This window comes from Eptatretus burgeri, chromosome 2 (assembly GCF_056783735.1).
Source record: "Eptatretus burgeri isolate ZD-2024b chromosome 2, Ebu_testis_v1, whole genome shotgun sequence".
In the NCBI taxonomy this organism is placed as follows: domain Eukaryota; kingdom Metazoa; phylum Chordata; class Myxini; order Myxiniformes; family Myxinidae; genus Eptatretus; species Eptatretus burgeri.
In genome coordinates this window covers 104,105,976-104,125,647 of record NC_140962.1, presented here as the reverse complement: position 1 = coordinate 104,125,647, position 19,672 = coordinate 104,105,976, and the positions used below count along the sequence as shown (strand labels likewise).

General features: G+C 44.7%; 1 long non-coding RNA gene across 2 annotated transcripts in view; it reads right to left on the bottom strand.

The window, feature by feature from the left end:
* Positions 1-6,929: 6,929 nt before the first annotated feature.
* LOC147032718 (uncharacterized) overlaps positions 6,930-19,672 on the bottom strand; it is a 142,286-nt gene continuing 129,543 nt past the window's right edge. The window contains exons 2-3 of one of the 2 annotated variants that reach the window (XR_015055319.1): positions 15,688-15,867; positions 6,930-8,451 (exon numbers count right to left, since the gene is read on the bottom strand). This is a non-coding gene — a long non-coding RNA (uncharacterized LOC147032718). The remainder of the gene's footprint in view (positions 8,452-15,687; positions 15,868-19,672) is intronic. The other variant, XR_015055316.1, reaches the window with a different exon arrangement.

Below are 19,672 nucleotides of genomic sequence, written 5' to 3'. Positions count from 1 at the left end.
TATGGTGCAAATGTAACACAGGCTCGATGGGCCAAACAGCCTCCTGGGTTCAGGTTCTCTGTGTGCCCTTGTGTAAGTAACTTCGTCATCAACGCTTTCAGATGCAAATGGCGTTTTCTTGAATTTCCAATTAATTACTGTGGCTTGAAGGCAAAAAGTTGATTGTGTCAAAGTGACATTTTAATTAATTTTTCAATTTACCGATTCCAATTTTCGTTTAACAATACCTCATTTCATAGAGAGAATACAGGATGGGCTGGTAAGGCGGTCTACAGGTACACACACTCACCTCCATAAGCAGACGCGACCGCCCAGTTTAACATCCATGATTCATCCAAGGAACCACGCACACAAAAACCGCCACGACACCCATCATCCATGTCTAGCCTGTGTTCGAATCCCAGCCCAGCTATGAACTATTATCCTGATGTTTCACAGGCAGGGTGATTCATCAATGTGTGTGCAAATGCCTTGGACGGACGTTAAACTGGGCGTCCCGTCTGCCAGAATCAGTCGGTGGACGTTGAAGACCCCACGGTGTCCTTTCCAGAAGAGTAGGCGAGCTATCGCCGGCACCGTGTACAAATTCAAAATCCCTGCCCTAACTATTTCGTCGAATGTCAAGCCTGACCAGCCGGTTCATGAAAGACTTGGCCCAAAAACTAACCGCCGCAAGAAGGTGGGAATAGTTGTAGCCATTAAAGAAGAACATCGGGTCCACAGGATAGCTCAGAGGTCGCACCACTCGTGTTCGAGCCATACTGTCATCCTGGCTGGGTGCTGCCATCAATGAGTATCATCGATGCAACACCCAGCCAGGATGACCTGGTCAAATTTATAAATCTCTGGGCTCGGGTACGGTGGGATGTGCATCCGCAACCATTAATGATGCAACCAGCATACAAAAGCCATGGTCGTTCTCGAAACGGTGAACTGTGATTCACGTGGAGAACGGACGGACATGCACTCGCTGTCCACAATCTGAATTGTCCCTTCCGCCAAAGATATAATCATCCGGATACCAAGCAAATCCGCTAACGAGTTCATTCGACGGGGCTGGTGGAGGTCGCGGTCTCTTATCATCAGGAAATGTTCAGAACGACATTCAAGTTCATACTCAGCCTCGTGTTCCCACGTCAGACAAATGGCCTAAAGGTCATGGTTCAATTCTCATCACGCTGTGCTATCCTTCAATGAAGTGGTGCTGAAAATACAGAACATGGTGATGACCTTGTGCACCATATTGGATGGACGGGTGCAGGACGAGTCGGTGATGAGTTGGGAAGGCGCAAACAATGGCAATCGCTTCCACATCCCTCTTGTCCAATGACTGGAACGTAATCGTTGTTCCAATTTCCAACGATCAGCCATTTCCGCTGCCATCAGGCCGTTCATCTTCCTTTTACACTGTCAATGGGGAATAGGACGGTGAAGGGGAGGTAAGGGGGCGCATGTTGAATGGACCCATGGAGTCACGTGGACTCGACATCGCAATGCCAGGGGCTATAATCACCCCCTGCCAGGACTATCTGCATTCTGTTGGTTGACAGTCATGATAATCGTGAGTCCGTTGTAAATTAAGGTCGAGATGTTGCTCGGTGAGCGCCACCCGCCCCCACCGCATCCATCACAACGTGCTTGCACTTATTGCACTCCCTCCCCCGTTTCCACCCATCCCCCACCTGCTCTCCACCGCTCTGCATGCTCAACATCTGCATGGATCCACTCCCCCCCTCCCTTCGGACACATGCGAGATATTAGGGATCCGGTCCGTAATTGCGCTTCCCCGGATGTGCGGAAATTGAGCTTGAACAGACGAGCCCCATCCGAACATCCCGGAGGGGTGGGGGAGGAGGGGTGGGGGAGGAGGGGTGGACCGCATGTCGATGGGCAAACAGCTGGGCAGGTTTACGAAAGTCTCCAGCTCGCCGACATCGAGCACATGAAAAACCGCCACGACCTCCATCATCCATTTTCATCCTGCATCCACGATATCCATCATCCATCAATGATATCCATCATCCATTCACAATATCCATCATCATCCACAATATCCATCATCCATCCACGATATCCATCATCCATCCACGATATCCATCATCCATTCACAATATCCATCATCATCCACAATATCAATCACCATCCATGATATCCATCATCCATCCACAATATCCATCATCCATCCACGATATCCATCATCCATCCACAATATCCATCACCATCAACGATATCCATCACCATCCATGATATCCATCATCCATCCACAATATCCATCATCCATCCACGATATCCATCATCCATCCACGATATCCATCACCATCCACGATATCCACCATACATCCACGATATCCATCATCCATCCACGATATCCATCATCCATTCACAATATCCATCATCATCCACAATATCAATCACCATCCACGATATCCATCATCCATCCACAATAGCCATCATCCATCTACGATATCCATCCTCCATCGACAATATCCATCATCATCGACAATATCCATCACCATCCAGGATATCCATCATCCATACTTCACCCATTGAGTGCATCTCTCCATTTTCATCCCCCTTCGTTCTGCCATCATCCTTACCCTCCCCTACAACCCCTGAACCCCCTCCCCAATCTGCACGACCACCCCACCTACATCCATTCTCTCATTTATTCATAAATCGGGAATTCATCCAGTAATCCCCTTTCTCATTCATTCCTCCACGTCCATTCAGTCAATGCACCCAGAAAAATCACCGAACACAGCCCGGCCAAGAGCGCGAATTATCAACATGTCCGTTAATGGTTTAATCACCTTCAACGCGAAATTCTTCCCCGTTCAATCCGGTAATGAAAAGCGGGTTTTTTTTTCCTCAACACTTCGTTCCTTTGGAATGTCGCAGGAGTCGAGATCGCATGCAGCAAGAATCGGATGTTCATTGAAAATTGATGCTTGGCGAATTAACAATGAATCACGTGGGCTTTTCGCGCCACAAAACGACGATTTTCTTCTGTGTTGCCATGGAAACGATAAGTAATTAACGAGCGAACAGCTGCAAGAAAATACGGCGTTCGGAGATGGGAAAACGCGGTAATTATAACACTGATGAGAATTCCATTCTGATCTTCAGTTCGGGCATTAGGGGCCATCTAGTTATTATGTACGCAACGATGTGAGCATTGAACCCCACCCGAAACCCCTCCTTCCGCTACCAACCCCCACTTACGGTGTGTGCTCCAGACTTGCTTCCCTCCCTTTCCCTTTACCCCCTTCTCTCCACTCTTCCAATACTCTCGTCGCCTCCTTTCTCCTTCCAAGAATCCTTCATTTATCTCAATTTCCTGAATAAATTTTTTCATTCTGATATCGAGGCTCATGGAATCGATGAATGACAGAGGAGTGACGTCACAGTGTTAAAGCCACCAAATACAATTGAGAAACGAACACACACGAGCAGAATAAGTTGAGACAAAGACAGAATAAGGAGGGAACCTCAGTCGACAATGAACATGGAGGCAGACAGGAAAGGTTGACAGACAGATTGAATGTGGAACGTGTGGTTCGACATACAGGGGACAGGAGTCAGAATGTTTGTTGGAATTTTGTACCAATTTCTCCTCTCCACCCCCTCTTCCAAGATGGCCTCCAATAATTCGTTATATGCAGTGATGGTCAGGGCATTGTAATGGGCTTTCGATGATCACCATAAGATGAGTAAGAACGTACGATATGATACCAAGGTGCTCCACTGACGGAGAGACATTCGAGGGAATATTGTGGAAGAGGTTCCATGTTTTCCAAACTGCGATCCATGGCAGGAGAGCAGAGTGGAATCTTGTTTACCACTAAATGTTCAGCCTTGTTCAATTCAAATTGAACGCATTTGTGGGGGCAGGAATTTGCGTGTCCTCACCCGCCTCTCGCATCCCCGTCACCCCTATCTCTGAAACTGGGTTTCAGTCGGTTGTTCTCAGTCACCGCATCTGCACATCTATTTATTGACATTCAACTCTTAAATAATGCTCAATGATTTCCCATAATTTAAGCTTTTTATACCCGAAAGTCAATCCCTGACAGAATGTAACTAGAGAGCTCATAGAATACGATACCCCGTGCAGTGTTACTTAAATTTTAATAAAATAATGATTTTAACGATCGTAAAATAAATAAATAAAATCCGTAAAGTTTAGTGCTATTGAAGTAGTCCAGAAGCAGTCCTGAACACCACCCTTACACACAACCACGTTGAACCTTTATTTAAATTGAAGTACAGCAAAACTGGAGGTTATTGGAAGTATTATGACAGACGATTTGTGTTCGACACCGTTCAAGTATTCAATTAAATTTAAATAAAATAAAGATTGTAAAAGTCTTTTGCATAAATTAATTCTGGAATTGACCGCCATTTTATCCAGTGTTTATTCAATCACCCGATTTAAGGACACATTACATTCGTGATTCGTGCCTGTTCTTTGTGTCCTTTATGACATCCTTGGAGTAAGTTTACTGTTTGGAATGATTTTCTAATTTGTTTGACTGCCAGGCAGGCAGGGAGAGTAAAAATATTATCTCACTCCTCTCTGCACATGCACAATTGGGACAAATTCAGAGACAAAGTACGGTAAAACGAAAGCCTTGTCTTCCTATTCATGTTCAAAATAACACATTCAATTTAAATAAGTTGTTCCTCAATCATAAACTGACGATTATAAACTGATAATACAGACAGACGGACAAACCGACATGAACCAATTGCTTAACTCCACTTTTCACTTTGTGTGCGTGGGGTAACGAGTCAGATCGGAGAACACCTTACCCTTCACAGCCTTAAGAAAAAGGACATGGGAAGAATCTTTTAAACTCTTGCTTTGTGTTTCCAATCATGATCTATATTTCTGACAAGCTGCCATTTTGTCTGAATCTCGATATTCCCCAACGCTGAGTGTGAGCAGAAAATTTGATTGGTCGATATGGCAGAATATTTTGTCCAAGTACTGCAAAACAGGTATTTGGTAGTGACAAGAAGACGATTTGTGTTCTCGTGTTCAAGTATCGATTAAATTTAAATAAAATAAACGTTTGAAAAAATGAAGAAAAAAAAATTCATTCAGAAGTTTTCCACCGTTGATGCAGCCTCTTTTACGGCACCTTATCTAACATACTACACTAGTTATTCATGCCTGGTGTTTGTGTCCTTTATGACATCGTTAATTTCAAAACAGTAAGTTTCTTATTTAGAGTGATTTTAAAATTTGTTTGACTGCCAGACAAATTTTTTAGATCCTCGTGGAGGATCTCTAAGTCTTAGTCACGTTGTTGTTCTTGTGGACTTTTTTGTTTCACAGCCTACAGTTTTCATCAAAACTTCCTGAAACTTGGCATATGTATGTAAAAATACCCTGCGCAGACAGCAACGATCTCTGATTTTGAAAATTCCTCCTACAAAAACGTAATGATGTCAAAATATCTTCGCTAATGGAAATCGCCTAAAAATTTATCTCCGAAACTTGGCAAGCTTTTTGAATTCTGTTTGCGGGAATCGAACAGGGCATTAGCATAGATGAATTACCGCACATATGATACATCACTATGACGTCATATCAATTTTTATGATGTCATTCCTATTTATTGACATTTTTTGTTTCACAACCCAGAGTTTTCATCAGATCTTCGTGAAAGCGCAGGCAGTAACCATCTCCGATTTTGGAAATTCTTCCTAGAAAAAAAGTTGACATCATAATATCACCGCTAATGGAAATCGCCTATACCATTATTTCCGAAACTAGGAAAGCTGTTTGAATTTTGTTTGCGGGAATCAAGCCGGGCATAAGCACAGATAAATTTATCGCAAACCCGATACATCACAATGACATCAAATTCGTTTTTATGACGTCATCATTAAGAGAACGAGGATCTTAGCTCATTCGAGCTTGTTTTTTTACCTTACTCCTCTGTGTGCGTGCGGATGAGATTCTGTGCAATTTACCAAATTCAGACCGAAAGTACTGCTAAATTGCAGGTTCGTTTTCAGATTTGTGTTCCAATTCATGTTCAAACTAGAACGGGCACTCATAGAGCACATACCTTCGCCGCCACCACTTTTTTTGTTCTTGGTATGAGTGTGGGGAACTGGTTTCATATGAATGGTCTTATGACACAAACCACATATCTATAATGTCATGACCCCCCCCCCCCCGACTTTCGGGGGCTACGGACTAAACAACAATCAACTCACGTCGTTTTGGCGAGTCTTCACTCGCAAGCTCGGTGAATACAACGTTTCAACAAGAGAAGGTAATCTCGTTTGATGCTGGTTTCATGCAAATCGAATAAGAATTGACTGAGTTATGCCGAAAACCGCATATTTTTCAAGGGCGTGCCCCCCCCGACATTTTACCCCAACCGGTGCCATGTGTTATGACGTCATTGGGTCACAAGATTGGGCATTAAATTCTGAACATTTTGGTGCTGGGTTCATGTAAAGCGGACAAGAATTGACCGCGTTCTTACAAAAACCGCATATTTTTCAAGGTCGTGACCCCCTGACCTTTGACCCCTAACCGGTAACAAGAGTATGGGCGTCATTGTGTCATATTGCATATCACAAGATGAGGCGTTGAATTCTGAACATTTTGGCGTTAGTTGCATGCAAATTGAATAAAAATTGACCGTGTTATCGTAAAAAAGACGATTTTGACCTTTTCGTGACCTTGACCTTGACCTTTGACCCGAACGATCCCAAAATCTAATCGAATGCTTCCTGGCTAATAACCAATCATCCCACCAAATTTCATGCAATTCGGTTTTACACTTTTTGAGTTATATGAATCACAAGATTACAAATAAATAAATAAGTAAATAAATACACGCCGACCAAAACACAACCTTTCGCAGAATGCGAAGGTAAATATAACATTCAATTGAAATGAAGTTGTTCCTCGATTAAAGACTGACGTTTGTGAACAGATAGACAGACAGACAAGCAAAGTGAACCAATTGCTCACTTTCAACTCAAGCATGTCGTCTTTCAGAATTGATGAGAAGCCGGATGTTCTTTCTGTAATTTTTTATTTATTTATTTATTTTGATGTGCCATTCTCTTTACAGAGCGTTGGTGCTGCCGAAGCAGGTTCTTGGCAATGGTTATACTGCATGGGTGGTTGGCCATTGCCTTCTCAGCATTGTTTGTCCATGCTCTATTCTATAAATGCTGAGCATCAAGCAAGGAAGCAGACATACCATTTTTAAAGTCTGAGATTTGAATCACCGATCTCTCACACAGAGTGGACGTTCTAACCATTACGCCACCGGATCTGGTTCCTGTAATTATGTGAATGTTAGCAATCCCATGCAGAGTATCTATTAGAGCTGTTGCCTTAGACAAGGTCCTCAGCTGCAGGATTATGCAAACATTCATGGTTGTACACCTTTTCCTCATAAAAGCCTTCCCAGTCTATAACCACTGCAGCTGTCCCGGATGCTTTCCATAAGTTAAAATCCCTTCGTCGTCATCAACGTGTTACTCCTGACATTTGAGAAGTTATGTTGGGTGGTTTGCAGTTGCCTTCCCAGCAGTCAGTCAGGGTATAAGGATTTGTAATTTGTTCAGGGTGTCGGGGATATCTTGTCAACTCTTCACAAAGAACATCGTGGGATCTTTAACGTCCATCAACAACCAGTACTGTACTGCCAGATGGGTCCTGAAAGATTAATGTTATTCCGATGGAAGACGCATTCACTGATGCCTCCCTGTACATCCGAAACACCAGGATGGCAGTTCACATCTGGGACTACATTCAACCAGGCTCGACAGCTTAGAGGCGAGTGCGCACACATCCAAGTCAACCTATCAGCCCTGATGATCCTTCGTTGATAATATTTTGTGATAGAGAAAACAAAGAGTTGTTAATGTTTCCTTCTTGGCGATGTTTCTTTCCATACCCAACGACCCACAACTTTGATCTGCATTCTCTGGGAGAGCCTCTCAAAATCTACAGCCAGAAAGCTCTTCCAGCTCAGTCGATCCATGAAGCGTACAGGCTTCAAACAAAACGATAGTATCCCTGGATATAGGAATGAAACGTTCAACTTCCACCTTATTGTGAGCCTGCTGTTGGCTTAATGGTTAAGGTGGCTGGCTTAAGATCTTAGGGTTTTGAGTTTGAGCCTGTTTGTCAGACATTGAATTAACACCAGGTGGGATTAACTCAGACTGTTAGCCTAACGAGGTCGGCGAAACGAGTGTCAGTCTACTGGTAATGGAGGGCACTGCATCAGTGGGCCAGCTGCACCCCCAGAAAATTATGGCAACCAGCAGCCACAGGCTGCATACGATAGCGACACCATATAGTGAACATCGAAATGATGTGTTTATAGATTTGGTCGTTACGATGTCAGGCTACATAAAATTGGAATAGTTCAGAGGTAAGTTCTTGCTCTTCCATGAGACTTGCTCCTGTAATGACAAAAAAGAAGACCCTATAAGTCGTTGGATTTGGTGCGTAAAGACAAGATATCGAGGTATAAAGATAACATATGAGTGTTACATCATGCGAATGCTGATGAGAGCCCATTCCCCTCCTTCCACTCCGCACGCACACAGGGTTTTGTGACGATGCAGGTGTGTATGGTGAAGGGGGTGGACCGGGCTATGCTGGCCGCGATTGTGAAAGCTGAAATGTGAAGCAATGCGGAAATGGAAATAAATTAACCAGCCAATAACCTACCTTGCTTCCTTGCTGCCGCTTACATGTGTTTCTCACTCCGTCTCTTAGGAGGAGCGTTTGCGTCATCTGGCCGGATCCGCCATCTATGCCAACCCTCCGGAGGCGATATGTTCGGCTCAGGTGTGAATGAAGATATCTTTTAAAGTGCAAGTGGGGCAGATGTAACATGCAAGATCGGTACTGCGCTGCTCACGGTCTGCTTGTCAATTCACACTAAATCAGGGAAAACCGTGTGAGCTCGCTCTTCGACTGAGTCGTAGATATACAGCATCATGAACTATGAACTCCTCTGGGCTGGGGTAATTTAGCTAAAAAGTAGCTAACTCGACTTTAGTAGTCTAGTTTCAGTTTGAATCTCGACCCGAGTATATCACCTGATTCTTCACAGGCAGGGGGAGCATTGCTGCATCAGCAGGTACACCGTACATCAAATAGACGTGAAGCTGGAGACCAGTCTGCTTTCATTAGTTGGTAGACATTAAATATCCCACGGTGTCTTTCGACAAAGAGTGGGCATGTTATTGCCTGGACAATGAACAAATTATAAAATGCCTTTCCTGACTATGCCAATCGAATATGGTCAAGCAATGAACCTTCATAAGATGCTCGGTAAACCCGGTCGGTGCATGAACAGCCTCGGTTTGGAACAGCCCCAGTGGCGGAATGGTTAGAGCATCTGCACCGAGTCGAGGAAGTCAGCAGATCGAGCCCGCACTGAGTCACACTGAAAACTATAAAAATGGTATGTGCTGCTTTCTTGCTTGACATTTAGCAATTAAAAAGATAGAGCACAGACAAACAACCACAAGTTGGTTAAAAAAAACAAAAAAACAGCTTTGATCGGCCTAATGGCCTCCTCCTGCATCAAGGTTCCTTGCAAGGGACCTCATATTATTTGCTCATTGACGAAGGAATCGACAAGCTCCAAAAACCACAATGATGTCATTTAGTCAGTCAGGCAGGCAATAGGTTTCATTAACATCCCCCCCCCCCCTACTGCTCCCAAGCAGCTCAATGGATGATTTTGAAATGAGGCATGAAGATTCATGAGAATGTGTAAAAACTACTGGAGCTTCCATCCAAGTGGTGGTAAAAGGAACAAAAAATGTAATGACATGAAGTGGTTAGGTTAGGTATGGGTGAATGTGCTGCAGTCAGTGCGTTGCTGCGTCCACTTTCCATTGGTGTTCCAGAGACCTCCGATAAACCTGTTGCAATGACGAGGTACGTGGTCAGACCGTTGGACTCCTCCACTGAGAGAATCTGGTGAGCAGGATCAGTGTCAGGAAAACAAGCCACATGTCCATTCAGCCACAGGTGACACTCATGGACTATGCAGGTAACAAATCTCATCTGACTCTCAGCAACTGCTCATTGGACACAACGTTTGACCATTGATAGCCAAGGATTCTTTGAAGTGACCTGGTACCAAAGGAGTTGAGTCTTCATCTCAGATCCTTCGTCCCATTCCAAGTCTCACATCCGTAGAGCAAGTCTGGTAGCACCAAGGACATGAAGACTCAGACTTTGACCTCCTGCACAGGTACCGACAGCCCCACACCCCATGATCCAATGAATCCATGAATCCCCGAGCCCGACAAAGACGTCTATTGACCTCTGGCTCACAACATGCAGAGAAATGAATATCACTGCCAACATAAGTCAATCTTTCCGTGACTTCAACATCCTCACCACAAACAGGTACAGACAAGATGGCAGCATCCAATATGCCATTGAAAGCCTGGATCTTCATTTTGAATCAGGAAACCCGTAATCCCAGCGGCTCCGATTCCTCAGTCAGCACCTCGAGGGCCCTGACAAGGATATCCTGTGTCTCTACAAGGATGACTGCATAATCTGTGAAATCAAGGTCAGAGATCTTGACATTCTCAAGCGATGCGCCGCAGCTTGATCTCTCTGGCATCTTCACCAGCATCCAGTCCATGCAAGCGTTGAAGAGTGTGAGGCAAATACACACCCCTGACAAACTCCAGTATCAACTGGAAATAAGTTGGAGATGGAACCATCACACCTCACAGCACTCTCAGTACCAGAGTATAGTTCAGAAATCAGATCGATCAACTTTAGTGGCACCCCGTGAAGACCACGAATCCTCCAGAGGGAATCCCGATTCACAATATCAAATGCTTTGTGGAGATCAACATAGGTTGCAAGCAGCCCCTGCTGAAACTCTCGTCTGCATTTAGTGAGGACCGAAAGAGCAAGGATAAAGTCAATCATTGACCTCTTTTGTGTAAAGCCCGACCGCTTCGGGAGCTGGCACTAAATCAGATTTTGGCGAACCCTATGAAGACCTTGCTCGGCACTGAAAGCAGCATCACCCCTTAGTAGTTGTTCCAGTCCTGGCTATCACCCTTGCCTTTCCAGAGAGGGACAACAATACCTCTTTGCCAGTCATTTGGGATGATGCCTGTGCTCAAAACACAGCAGGAAAATACATGCAATGACATGAGTACAGCATTTCCACCAGCCTTGAGAAGTTCAGCATGGATGCCAAAGATCCCAAGGGCCTTACCCCCTTTCAACTATTTCACTGCAGCCTGTGTTTCCACAAACGAAGGCAGTTCACAGTTGATTGAAGGGTCAGCAATGGGGATGGTTATAACACTGACATCCAACTCAACAACTTGTGGGTCAGCCGAGTACAGCCGCTCAAAGTAACTGGTCCAACAGGCCTTCATTCAGACTCCTCTGTCAACATGTGACCAGAGGGGAGAACAGTACTCCATCAAGCTATGGATAAACCCCTTGTAGGTGGATAAGAGTTCAGGTGTGCCAAAGAAACACTTTGTACAATTGAGGATGCACAGTCGGCAATTGGCTTTGGAGGCCGACTTTGAAATGTGGTTTGCCTAAGAAAGATCATGCCTGATAGTGAAAACCAGGAGTTTGAACGACTGAACTTCCTCAAGAGGATTCTTCAGAAAGTAGACAGGAGGGTTTGCCACATGGTCCTTTCTGAGAGAGATAGTGAGAGTGTGAAATTTGTAAAGATTGAAAGACATATTCCAAGTGTTTGACAATCTTGTGATTTCAAGGTCTGAAGAGAGGGAAGAGGCTGCAGCCTGCCAGTCTGAAAGATGAGGTACGTCATGTTGGAGGGTAGAGACATCAGCAAACAGATAAAGAGGATTTTCCAGAGTCAGAGAGATCATTGATGAAGATCAGGAATGGGACTGGGCTTGAACACTGCTTTGGGACATTCCAGCCCTGACAGGGAGAGATAAAAGGATTCAGTTGTGTGCCACATGTTGGCAACGAGAGTAGAGGAAGTCAGTAAGCCATGTGTGGAGTTGGCCTTGGATGGTATAAGCACAGAGTTTGGAGAGGAAGGCAGGATGCCAGAGTGGGCCTCCAAAGCCAGTTGCCAACTGTGCACAATATATGTCAAGAGAGATGGCCTGAGCTTATGTCTGACATTGATGGCATCCATCCATTGTTGGGTGAGTGAAACCAGCATGTCCAACATGGAGTGACCTGGTCTGAATCTAAATTGGTGATCTGAGATGAGGTTGTTGAGAAAATGAAGGATTTCATATCAACTGCGATGATGGATTCCATGACCTTACTGATAACTGGAAGTAAGCTGATAAGTCTGAAGTAAAGGGGATCGGTTTATGCACCTTTTTAATGGAATGCAGTGATGTTGGCAGATTTCCAAGCAGATGGAAGATGACTGCGCTGACAGGATGAAAATGGCAGGCAGAGGATGTGCAGTAGCGGCAGAGTAGGTTTTGAACACACACGAGCTGATGTCATCCGATCCAGCAGCAAATTCAGTCAAGGGTTGAAAGAACCTTCTCCACCTTCTTAGCTGCAAAATACACGGAGTCCAAGAGCACTTGGGTACAACAGGGAATGATGGGTACCGAGAGAGGAGTTGGGGACACAAAATTTGGAAGCAAACAGAATTGAGACATCCAGCCTTCTGATGAGCAGAGTCGGCTGTGTTGCCATTTTAAGAGAGGGAAGGGGTGGAAGGGGAGCATCCTCCAGAGACAGACTTAACAAGGCACCACCAGTTTTAGAGGAGGGAGACAAGTTTGAAAGTTCATTATTGAGGGTCCACAGATGTTGTTTTCTGGCTCTCCTGAGAGTGGACACAAACTTGTTACGGACTTTTTGGAATGCACTGAAATTGCCTTTGGTCGGATTTGCCTTCCAGGAAGAGAAAGCGAGTCGTTTCAGTGCAACCGCCTCATCACAGAATTTGGTGTACCATGGGTAGGAAGAAAGGACAGATAATTGAAGATAAGATGGGATGAATCTGTTCATGAGACAGAGCACGTTTCTGTGGAAGAATTCCCAGGCTGAGTTAACATCGGGGCAGTAGATATGGGACACCGATCCTAAGGAGAGATGGCTGCTTGCAGTCCCTGGCAATCTGCTTGAGTGAACAGCCAGACTCCAGGCATTGAGGTAGCTCTCTGAAAATGGCCAGAGTGATGTTGACTTTCGCAAGCACATGATCAAGTGAACCAATTAGAGCAGAGGAAGAGCAGGAGACATTTGTGGGAAAATTAGTCATCACCAAGTCCAGAAGGGAGGATTTGCGATTGTGAGAAATCCAGGTGAGAAAGTTCACAAATTTAGTCAGTCCCGTGGAGTCACAGGAGTCCTTTGCTGAAGTGCCATGGCTGGTCAGAGAGGTAGTAACACCCAGCCACGTTGCATGGTGACAATTTAAATCGCCACATATGAGGAAGAGAGAATTGTGGGATGAGTGGTTGGGATGCTTTCCCCATAATATGCCTCTCCCGAGATTCTTACACCTTTCCAGAACCGTCAAATCTACTCACCTATACAACCAATCCTCGACTTTGAACCAATCACCCTTGCACCTCAGTGGCAGACCAGAAGCTTTGTGGATCACCCCCTCTTTCACACTATGAATTCATCCACCATAATATTCCTTGAATCAGTGATCACAGGTTTCATTGTGGATCTGTGTTTTCCCCTCCATGCTCAGGCACTTAAAAATCTGGATTTAAACATTTCCTTCAGAAATTGGTTAACATATTATATATAGTTCTAATGGACATGGCACAATTTCACTCTGAAGGGGTTCAAGAGGCAAGAATCCAGACAGACAGACAGACAGACAGACAGACAGATAGACAGACAGACAGACAGACACGAGACTTCATCATTGAAGCAGGAAGCCAGATGGTTAACATTCACAAAATGAAGGCACCACCAAATGGTACTGCAGGTGGGCAGCAGGCAAGTCTCAGGACCTGAGCTTTACCTTGCTGGATCCCAACTACAACCAGTTCTTGGCATATTACTGTCATCGGAATAACAATTTGAAATTCTAACCCGGCAAACATAGTGTGTCGTAATGCACAATGTCACATGACGTGAAACAACAAACGATGCCTGTGACCACAAAATATGGAAACAGATTTTGTGGTGCGGTGAGGCCAGGTACCTGTTGTTTCATGTCCAAGCAGGATCCTATGAAATGTATTACAATATTGGTATTCTCCATAACAATAGCCTTAAAAAAATAATGAAGGAACTCACTCAATAAGGAATGGCACATAATCCCAATTTTAACTTATATCAAGGGGCTTGTAGTAGAGATGAGTAAGGGCCCAGGCTATGATCCGAGCACAGGGATTCCCTACATTAGAGCAGCAACTTTGGTTGCTTTTGTCTTCTGCCTGACCAACCCTTCATGAGGTCAAGTGCTGAAACATTAAAAGTAATTTGGGGGGTGAACTGGCCCCTTGGCTGAATGAATCGTTTCATCTCAGACTTGCTGACACCACTTCAATTGGGAAATCCCGTTGAAGTAGGCGAGGAGCTCATGAAAGCAGGTCACGAGCTGGTCAGGAGCCAAGGAGAAAAAGAGGTCATTTAAAACACAATTCTCAATGGATCGCAGCACAATGGAGAGGCACGTTCCAAAGCCCCTCTTCGAGGAGAAGTGGAGTTGACGTCGCAGAACCAGTGCATCACCAGTGAGGTTTGGGTGAGTGGGGGGGGGAGGGGATTAATAATACAATACGAGTTCCCTTACAAGGAACTTCAATGCAGGAGGAGGTCATTCGGCCCATCAAAGCCTGCATAATGGTTGCTTGTCCATGCTCTATAAATGCTGAACAGCAAGCAAGGCAGCAGCATGTAACATCTTTGGTATGACTCGGGTCGGAACCGCCAAGCACCCAGAGACCGCAGAGTCAAAGCGGATGCTCTAACAATTATGCCACAGAGTCTGCAAGTTAATTCAAAGGGTTCAAAAGATATCAGAAAGTCCAATTTCCCCAACGAGAAATAAAGCACCTTTGGTGAGGAAATGACGAGCAAGCAGAGCAACTGGGCTATAAAAAGGAGCAAGCAGGGCCCAATCCATGCTCTTCTCATTTGTCCACCTCACCGCATAAGGTTTTCCATCGCAGTGAAAGCTCTGGAAGATGATGCTGGTGCTTGAAATGGAAGGGACACTCAAAGTGATGGTTACCTGCAGGAGGCTAGTACATGCTTGTGGCCTAGTCTGCCAATGCACTTTTCTTTTATTCTACTCTTATCTCCCATCTTGCTCAATGCTCAATTGTGCTTGATTCTTTCAACAATTTTTTCTCCAAAACCTGAGACCATTAAAATTAAATTGTGTTTGTCTCCCCTTATTTAGACATTTTAATCCAATGACACCTGCAGAGCCTGGAGGACTCGTGTGTGTGTGTGTGTGTGTGTGTGTGTGTGTGTGTGTGTGTGTGTGTGTGTGTGTGTGTGTGTGTGTGTGTGTGTGTGTGTGTGTGTGTGTGTGTGTGTTTTCATCAAGTATACATGATATTTACCTGTCAATGCCCATTCGTGTGAAAAGGTTAAGAGAGGTAATGCTACATCAAGTAATTAGATATTCTTTTGAATCACATAAGGTTGGCTGCAACCTGTTTTGTCAAATGCTCAACAGAATTGCGCAGAGGTAGCACACTTACCTGTGAGCTGCCTTTGTCAACATTGGATCTTTGCTTCGCAGGAATGGCGGTTCCTCAGATGGATGTTAAGCCGGGGATCCATCCAAGGGCATTCATTAGCTGGTGGACATTAAAGATGCCATACTGTCTTTCCATGACGAGTAAGGGAGCCATCGCCAACACCCTGTTGTGTGAAAATTTCTGCAAGTGTAAAGAGAGTAAAGAGTAAAGAAGAGGAATGCGAGAACCGTACTTAGGCAGTGGTATTTAACTCAGACAGTAGTATACGCATGTAGCAATCTCCCTGGAAAGATAGTGGTCGTCGGGAGAGTAAATAGGTTTAAACTGGAAATAGATAGGTACCCAGAAGTATTTTACATGGACGGGTACATGGACACTGTTGGGCTTGGTTACAAGCTTCATATCTGATGCCGAACGAAGGTGTATTGACCGCATCAAAATCTGCACTCATTAAGAGCTCGAAGGGGGGGGGGGGTGTTGACCCTCCAAAATTGGTATTTGCTTTCTGTTCCGAAACTACACACATGATTTCGATAAAACTTAACCACAACCTTCATCAGTCATGATTTACCAAAGTATATTGACCGCATCAAAATCTGTGCTCATTAAAGGGGTCTACAGGGGAAGGAGGGGGTTAGGGTGGAGGTTGACCTGCTAAAATAGGTAGTTGCTCTCTTCTCCGAAACCACACACTTTGGATTTCGATGAAACTTGACCACAACCTTCATCACCCGTGATGAACAAAAGTTCGTTCACGGCATTAAAAAAAAATCAGGGTCTATGGGGGTCTTCAGGCTTTTTGATCCCGCAAAAATAAGTATTTGCTCTCTTTTCCAAAACTACACACACAATTTCAATGAAACGACCACAACCTTCTTCACCCATGATGTGCCAAAGTTTGTTCACGGCATATTAAAAAAAAAAATCTGGGTCTAAGGGGGTCTGTGGGGGGTTTGAGTGACTGTTGTTCCTGATCCAGGTGAGCTTTAGGACGCACGGTCCTATTTTTAGAGAACGAAGGTATCCTGCATGGTTTTCATTGATTAATGCACACCCAGGTAAGAGGGCCAACTAGCGAGTTAGCGTTAAAGTACCACTGAGGATACTTGCTGATCACAGTCACAATAAATCAAAACTGCTCAGCTGTTGTTGCAGCAGGTCAACTGTGGCAGCCTGTTTTATCAGACTTTGTATGACAAAATCTCTAATTCCGTGAATTCCCACCCCCTGCTCCCCCCCCCCAAACCCACCATCCTCTCCCCACCACAACCTCGTGACATTATTAAATTGCCACATACAAAGGCTTGCAATGTGTTGTCAATATAATTGTGTATATCCCATGACTTTAGTAGAAAAATGTAGATGTGCTCAAAGGGTCATTTTGTTTTTGAGGCCAAAGCTGAAAGGATCACCCAAATGGTTACCCAAACCCGTCGCCTTTATACTGGAGGAGAGCCTGAATTAATTCTGAATATCTCATGAGGACAGTGTGGATTTCTTTTTGGTGAGTGTGATGTCATAATCAGCTGGTGAGGATGAGCCGTGGGAGTGTGTGCAATTTCCTTTTTGTCAATGATAGTCATTTTCATTACTCCAGAATTCCTGTGGCTTCGGTCTGTCTGGGAGATGAAAACGATTTATTTATGCTCACGACAGGCAAGATACAGAGCACCGATGCAGTTTTTTTCACCAGTAAATGAATTTTAATCTCAAGTGTTTCAATGAATTTCAATCATAAACAACTTGCCAACATCGTGGTCAACCACAACGATATGTGAGAGTAAAAACTGTGGTGTGTGTGTGTGTGTGTGTGTGTGTGTGTGTGTGTGTGTGTGTGTGTGTGTGTGTGTGTGTGTGTGTGTGTGTGTGTGTGTGTGTGTGTAAATAGTGCATTGCATTCTTTATGTGTACATTACAATACACTATATATAAATATATACACATACATACACATACTAGTGGGATGTGCTTACACATTGTGCAAGCACACGGACCGTGCTTCCCCATTGTCTCTGGTCGCTCACCCGCATTTGATTTTTCATTTATTTCTTTTCATTCATTTTTTTCATTTATTTATATTTTCATTTACGGATGCTTTCCGACGGTTCTGTGATTTTTCCTGGTGTATCAGCTTCGATGTCCACCGGCACACAAAATTGCCATGCTTCCCCATTGTCTTGGGTCACTCACCTGCATTTTTTCATTTGAGGATGTTGACCGACGATTCTCTGAATTTTTCCCATGTACCAGCTTCAACGTCCATGGACACGCAAAATTTTAGCTGTCTACATCACCCAGACAGTACTGATCTTTCATACGAGTCAATGAGTCAGTGAGTGAGTGAATGAGTGAGTCAGCCAGTCGTTAGAAACAGCTTTATATATTAGATACCAGCAAAAACAACCCGTCGCTTCACTGACGGGTCAATAAAGTGGGGGGGGGGAGAGAAAGAGGGAGGGAGAGAGAGAGAGAGGAGGCACGTGGAGGGTGAGAGGGGGTAGGGAGGCGTTAGGGAGGAGGTGGGAGAGCGACACCTCACCAAACGTTGCAATTCACTGCGGGAGGAAGGGATGCACGAGAGAGGGAGAGAGAGACACACACACACACACACACACACACACACACACACACACACACACACACACACAAACACACATAGGCAGAGACAGTCAGAGAGCGACAGAGGTGTGGGAGGAGAGTGCTACATTTTATGAGAGGGGAGCAAGGAGGGGACAGAGAGAAAAGGGTGGGGGAGAGAATAAAAAAAAAACAAGACAGGTGAGGGGTGGAGGTGGGGTTAGCAAAGAGAATGATATGTGACGCTTACTGACCGAACACACACACACAAAAAAAGTCAGAACAGCTGTGCACACAACGACACAACAGAGTTGTGAATCATGATGCCTTTCCACATTCTGAAACCCCAAATATACACACACACACACACACACACACACACACACACACACACACACACACACACACACACACACACACACACACACACACACGATGGTGGACACTTCGAGACCTAGGAGGGGTTCGTTCCACTTTCTGAAACCCACATATACAAAAAAACTTCAGGTTGGTCCATGAATCGTAACCCTTACCGAAATGAAGGTTGATACTTTGAGCCCAACCTGGGAGGACTCCATTCCACATTCTGAAACCACATATGTAGAGAGAGGCAGATACACACAGACAGACAGACAGACACACGTTGCCTCTTATTACTATAGATTTACCTTAAATGATTCCAGGACTGACACACTACGTCCAATTATTTATTTATTTCCCATAAACTATTCCAAGACCGACATTTTTGACACTTATTCAGTCCGGATGATATCCAACCCTAAAAAGCGAAATAATATTTTGATGATGTACTGTTGTGGGCTGGGGTTCGACGGCAATAAACGACCACGAGGTGGAGCAGTAGAGTCGTCTCCCACCGAACACCCAGAATTTAGTTCGCGACCCCCGGACAACTCCGAAAAGTCACGGGTCACTTAGAGGACCGTGGTCGCCAATATTTCGATGGCGTGAGGTAGGGTCCACTTATCTAATTCCAATTTACCTAAGTACTCACGCCATCCAACTACCGGGGAAACCACACCCTCGACTGACTTTGTCCGAATCGAGTCGCTATCACCGACTTGGATCCGGCGTAACCGAGCGGAAGTCACCAAAGCCGCGCTGGTCCCAATGACAACATACCGGCCCAAAAAACCTCACTATTTCTCAATACGCACCCTGCTAGGCCATTGAAAGAAAGCACAGAAAATGAGCTGGTACATTTATCAGGGGTTTATTTATAACAATAATCGTGGAGGGGGACACAGAGCAGAGATATCACGAATAAAAGGCAGGCAATGTACAATGAGCAAAAGCACTTAACAATCCTACTTAAAGACGGGGCCCACGGACACGCACACACACACAAAAGAAATGGACCCCGTGGGTTTAGTTCGGTAGAACCGGGCCG